The sequence below is a fragment of the Anastrepha obliqua genome, chromosome 4 (assembly GCF_027943255.1).
Source record: "Anastrepha obliqua isolate idAnaObli1 chromosome 4, idAnaObli1_1.0, whole genome shotgun sequence".
NCBI classification, from domain to species: domain Eukaryota; kingdom Metazoa; phylum Arthropoda; class Insecta; order Diptera; family Tephritidae; genus Anastrepha; species Anastrepha obliqua.
Window position 1 is genome coordinate 110,282,877 of NC_072895.1, and position 7,163 is coordinate 110,290,039.

Below are 7,163 nucleotides of genomic sequence, written 5' to 3' on the forward strand. Positions count from 1 at the left end.
TTATTAAATTTTTTATACCACGTTTTAGGTTTTAAATTACTAAATAACAGGTGGCGCTAAAGTAATCCTCCTATCAGAAAATGCTATAAATTTTGCGATGGCCCCTAATGTTAGTTCTATTTTGACATTTGTGTAGTAAACACATGCGAAATACACGTTAATAAACAATGTTACGCTACACTGCTCCAGAACGCGGAATATTGCTGACTATTTATTTGACCAATAATCGGTCGGTGACTTTGGCACAACGTGAATTTCGTCGCAGATTTCCTCGCCGTCCAACGCCTACTGGTGAAACACTGCGACGTTTAGCCGCTCGCCTCGAAGAGACTGGCACAACAGGAGATGCTGCAAGGCGTGGCAGACCCCAGAGTAGCCGTTCTGCGGAGAATATTGCTGCTGTAGCCGAGGATGTCATGAAAGCGTCGTCGACATCGACCAGACGACGTGCCACGCAAATGGGTATAAGTCCACGGTCTTTACAGCGAATTTTGGTACAAGATTTGAAGATGTTTCCGTACAAAGTCCAGACGGTGTATCAGCTGTTAGCTGCTGACCGCCAATCGCGTCTAACATACGCTCAAGCCATCCTTAATCACCACCAAGAGGAAGATGATTTTTCATCAAAAATAATCATGAGTGATGAGGCCCATTTCCATCTTAGCGGGTACGTAAATAAGCAAAATTTACGCTTCTGGGGCACTGAAAATCCGCGTGTAACCCACGAAGAGCTATTGCACCCGCTCAAAGTCACTGTATGGTGTGCTGTTTTCGCCGGAGGAGTCATCGGACCTTTTTTCTTCTAAGACGTCGCGGGCCAAACGGATACTGTGAATGGTGAGCGCTATAGAGCAATGATCAACGAGTTCTTTTTGCCGCAACTTGATGAATTGGGATTGGAAAACATGTAGTTCCAACGGGACGGTGCAACGGCACACTGCACGTGCCACAACCGATATGCTGAAGGATGCATTTCCCGGGCGCCTAATCTCCCGTTTTGGCGATTTGCACTGGCCAGCAAGATCGCCTGATTTGACAGCTCCAGACTTCTTTTTGTGGGACTTTTTGAAGTCGCGGGCTTATGTCAACAAGCCTCAGACTCTTGCAGCTTTTAAAGACAATATCCGTCAAGAATGTGAGGACCTATCGCCGGAAGTTTTGGCCAAAGTGATGGAAAATGCCATAAAAAGGGCTCAAATGGCAATCAACTGTGGCGGCGGCAATTTACATGACATCATATTCTCGACTTAATGTAAAAAAAATTAAAAGACCAAATAAAAATAATCCACAAGAAAAATCAAAGTTTTTCATTTTTTTTTTAAATTACAGTCAAAAAACATCGTAAGGTTACTTTTGTGCCACCTTTTATTAAAACATGAAACTTTCGAATATGGAGAAAAAATTACATTTTAAACTGTATAAGTTTTGTGAAAAATATTTAAAATATTGTTTAAAAAATTTCTCAATTTGCCAATAAACTATCAATAAATTACAATTTACTTTTAAGTATAAGAAACTTTTAAATTTTTAGAAAATATTTGATTATAAATCGAGAAAATTTTGGGAATAATTTTGAAGTTTTCAATTTTAAATTATAAATTATTAAAAATTATATTTCTAAGGTATATTAATTTTTAAATTTCCGATCAAATATTAAAAAAAAAATGTAGTTTCACAATTTCTTTTAATAGTGATGAATTCAAAAGTTAAATTTTTTTTACTATTCCCAACTTGCCAATAGGTGACTTTTAAAAACAAGAACCTTTCAAATCAAGAAAATTGCAAAACAAAACTTTTTTAATTTTTAGAAAATGTTAAATTTTATTTTCAAACAATGTTGCTAAATATATTTAGGAAAATTTAAATATTTTTAAAAAATTTTCTCAGTTTACCAATAAATTGCAGTTTATATTGAGGAGAAGAAACATTTAAATAACACTAGTTTACGAATTTTCACTTTCAAACATGTTCCTCGACCAAAAAGCGTTTTTTAAACTAATTTGAGGTCGCTGAAACCAAAGATGATTTTTATTTTTTATTTCAAGGAACGGTTTCCGAGATATTCCCAAAAAACCTGTTTTTTGGGCAATATTGCCGTTATTACCTGCAATCTCGAAAATAGTGCCCGCCATTTCTTTGAAGTGCATAAATTTCGAAAGGCACACATATATCCTACATGGCAATATATAATTCGTGTCAATGGAAGTCGTAGTTTTCGCAAAACAGATATTGAAACTAGAAAAAAGGCATTTCTAACGTTTTTTACTAAATTATCAAAGTTTAGTAACTTTTTTCTGGAACAAAAAATTTTTTTACATCGACATATTATAGGTTTTCTGAAAGACAGTTTTGTCACCTACATTTTAAGCCTAAGTTTGTCTTAATCGACGAAAAATTTTAGAAGTTATAACGTATTATGTGAATCAAGACAATTTCATCGTCTGTTGTACCTATATCCTTTTGATGTATACCTACAATGCGGTTTCGAACAAAAGTAAATCATGTCAGCCTGCGTATTGCGTCACGCCAAATAATTGTTCTTAGGCTCACTATAATTAAAAACAATATTTATTTCATACAAATAAATATCTATATATATATATATATATATATATATGTCGCAGAATAGGCTTATTTGCCCTTTCTACCAATTCCAGCTAAATAAGAGCTAGGTATGACCAATGTACGTCTGTGTATATTTTTCGGTGGCGGCATATTTCTGCAAGTGTAAATTTGTGCACGACGACAGAGGAAGAAGAATTTGTGAATTTTGTGAAAGCTTTGGCAAAAAAACTTAAATACTTGAAAACCAAGTTCCCAAGATTATCAGCAGAGAAAATCAAAGCGGGTATATTCGTCGGCCCACAGATAAAGAAATTGTTTACGGACACAGAATTTCAACAATGCCTTGACAGTTCCGAAGCTAAAGCTTGGAAAGCTTTCCAAAAAGTTGTTCATGGATTCTTGGGAAACAACAGGAGCAACAACGACCATCAGTTGATTCATACAATGATGAAACACTTTAAAACTATTGGTTAGTATTGTAAAACGTACATACTCCAAAATATATTTATCATATAAATTGATTGGAAAATTATTGGAAAATTTACAATTACCTTTGTTTTTGTGAACAGGTGCTCGCATGTCGTTAGAAATGCACCTACTTCACAGTCATTTGGATTTTTTTCCTCCGATTTTGGGGGCTGAAAATGATGAACAAGGCGAGCGATTTCATCAAGATATTGCTACGATTGAAAAAAAGTTAATAAACTCCAGAAAAAAGTTAATAAACTTTGATAATTTGGTAAAAAACGTCAAAAATGCTTTTTTTTTACTTTCACCACCTGTTTTGCGAAAACTACGACTTCCATTGACACGAATTATGTATTGCCATGTAGGATATATGTGTGCCTTTCGAAATTTATGCACTTCAAAGAAATGGCGGGCACTATTTTCGAGATTGCAGGTAATAACGGCAATATTGCCCAAAAAACAGGTTTTTTGGGAATATCTCGGAAACCGTTCCTTGAGATAAAAAATAAAAATCATCTTTGGTTTCAGCGACCTCAAATTAGTTTAAAAAACGTCTTTTGGTCGAGGATCATTTTTGGTGTAAGCTAGTGTAATAAAACAAAAATAAATTTATTTGAGAAAATTTTTATAGAAATTTTTAATATCATAAGTTTACAGTTTTAAATCATAAATTATTAAAAATTACATTTTAAAGTATGTATATCAAATTTTATATTTCTGATAAAAGAACCTTTTTCAATATCAATGCATTCAGAAGGGTAATTTTTGTTTTTCCAATTTGCATTACTTTAAGGGTGGCTTTTAAAAACAAGAATTAAAAAAATTTAAATTGCAAATTGGAAAAAAACAAATGTTTTAAAGTTTTAGAAAATTTTAAACTGAAAAAATGTTGTTAAATATATTTAAAACGTTGAATCGTGTTTAAAAAAACTTAAATATTTTTTAACATTTTTCTTAATTTACCCATAAATTACAATTTATTTTACAAATGAGATGCTTTTAAATTTTGAAGAATTTTTAATTGCAAATTGGAAAAATTTGGGTAGAAATTTTAAGTATCATAATAGGTACATCAATTTTAGATGATAAATTATTAAGTTTATATGTTGATGAAAAATAAAAAAAAAAACAAATATTTCAACATATTCTTAATAGCAGTGCATGCAGGAGCTTGAAATTTTTCCGCAGATTTCCCAATTCGCCGATAGGTGCTTTTAAAGGGAAGAAACTTTTAAATTAAAAAAAAACTCTAAATTTCAAACCGCCACAAAAATATTAGAGCATTTTGGGAAACTCTAAAATTTAAAATTTAAAAAGGTTTGAGAAAAAAACTGCAAAATTCCCAATTTTAGTTTTTCAAAATTTACCATTTACCAGTAGATTACTTTCATGTTGTAAAAAAATTAAGTTTTGAATTAAGAATTTAATGAAAAATGCAAGAAAACTTTAACTCGCCAATGAAAACTGAAAGTGTATTTTATTGAACTTAAAAATGTCTAGAATATGACAGTAGCTTTTATAGTGAAGGAATTTCTAAGTTCTTAAGACAACTCTAAAATTCAAATATGAAATTATAAGCTTTTAGTTTTTTCAAATTAATTTAATTAAATACAATTTTTTTTATTTAAAAATTAAGGCATTGTTTTAGGATTTCACATATTTTTAAAATGCTAATTTAAATTTTATAGAAAGTTTTAGTTCGCCGAATGTTTAAATAACAGTTCATGTTTTGAATTCCAAAGTTTTAAAAATTGTTCTGCAAAATTTTTCTTACCTACAAATATCTTACTTACTTGCTTATGGGGCGCTATCCAAAATGGCACGCGAGCTGTTTCTGTCCCGCGATCGTTGGTGCCACTTGGAAATTTTGGGTGAAGACAAGTCCTGCAGCACTTGCTATTTCCAAGGGAGATGTGGACTTCCCTTCTACGCCTTCCTTTTTGGGCTACCCTGTCATAAATTCGCCTTGCAAGAGCGTTCTCTTTCATCCGGGTGACATGGCCAAGCCAGTGTAGCCGCTGTATTTTTACATGCTTAACTATGCCCATGTCCCTATATAGCTCATACAACTCGCTGTTCCACCGTACGCGATACTCTCACTAACGCGGAGGTGGCGAAAGATCTTACGTACAATTTTTTTTGTACTAATACCTGGCTTATAAAAATAAAAACCTTTTAATAAAATAAATAAATAATAATTAAATTTATATTGGGAAAATGTTGGTTAATGTTTAAAAACAAGTTTAATTATTTAAAAATTTAAGTTTTTTAATTATTCTAAATTGAGTAAAATCTTAAAATTTGGATAAAAATCAGAAAAAATTTTGTGTTCGTCAGTTTTCTTAAGTGAAAATTCATTTCAAATTGAAACTTTTTCACCCGAACAATAACTTACTTAAAAAAAATTTTAATTTTTTAATAATAATTAAATTCGAAATTACTGAATATGCTAATAAGAGAATGCTAATGCTAATTTTGTATAAGAATGCGTGTTTTAACTTAGAAATTTAAAAAAATATTTGCCCCATTTTGGGAAGAGATTGCAAGTAAAACTTTAATATTTGAATTTCAATTAAATTTTTTAATTTAATACTAAAAAATTAGTTTTTTTTTAATTTAAATAGGAAATTTTAATTCACTTAATATTTTTTATATTGCAATGTTTTTTTTATAAGTTTAAAATTTTAATTTTTTTCTCCAAAAATTTCCAAAATTTGACAATAGTTTCTTTATTTTAGTAATTTCTTTTTATCTTATCTTTATTTTATTATTTCAACTAAGTAATATCTTAATATTTAAATATAAAAAATTGAGTTTGTGGTAATGTCTTTTTTTAATTTTACAACTCAACTAACCCACCTGGCTCATGCTTGACTTGTATCAGAATTTGTAGACTAAAAGGGTACTTTTCAGAATTGGCCAGCATTCGAACTGCTTCTTTTATCTTTTGGTTTTCCGTTTGCAACAGTCGGAGGCGTTGCATAGTGGCCCAAGCAGCTGGAGAGAACTGGAAATCCTACTAAGAGTAGTTGAATGACTCAGATTTCCAACTTTTGAACCATAAGGACTACATTTCAGTTCCTTATAACAATGACGGTCCTTCCACATTAAGGTTTAGCGGTAAATTACAAAAAATTATAGCGAAAACAAGTTTTGGAATGATTTCAGACGCTTTTGATTCAAAAATTTGACGAAAAAATGGTACACCTTTGAAGATTCGTATAGTGCGAGCAAAATTCACTTGAAAACCAGAGGTGTAGTTTTATTCACATAAAAATAGTTGAATTTTCGAGTGCTATTTTAATAATTTCGGGAAAATATTTTGTCTTACATTTTCGAAACTCTGCGGCCCACCTATCCACATCTCACTTTCCACATTTTGCCGCAAAGCTTATGCGCATCTGCTCGTTGTTTTTTACTTTCATGTTTATATGTGTTTAGTAGTTCTTCTTGTCAAAGTGATGGTGTTGAATTCCGCCTGAGGGTCATTGCAAGTAACTAAACTAAACAAGTGCCGCGCACACAAGCAAAGCGCACTCAACTGCGAGTACAAGCAGAATTTGTGCTAGTGGACAAGTGTCGAAATCATTCTGCATATATGAAAATGCATAAGTGTTTGTAAATCACTAACAAAATATACATGGAAGTGTAAATTTAGTAAGTATGTGTAAATAGTATATACAACATGCAGGCACACAGACACTCAGAAAGTTTGGCACACACTTATGGAAATTTACAAGCGAGTGGCGCTGTGCGAAGTGCTTGTATTTACATACCTATATGCGGTGTAGACGCACTTAGGCCACTGGGAATGCGGATATGTTTATGCAAGATGCAAATATGTGTGCTAGTAGGTGCGTTTGCCTGTATCCTAAACACTTAAGCGGTGCGCCGCCACATGAAAATAAATTATGAAGAAACAGGAATGGTTGTGTACTAGTGTAGGAGAATATATGTGTTTGGTTCAGGTAACTTAATTTCTTGAAGAATTTTCCAAACATTGTCCATTTATTAATTTTTAATAAATTAAATAACCGAAATTCCATCGTAATTAGTACAAAAGAATAAAAATTGCTCACATATCTATGTATGTATGCATATATATTAAACTCTAGCACTTATAGTAACAG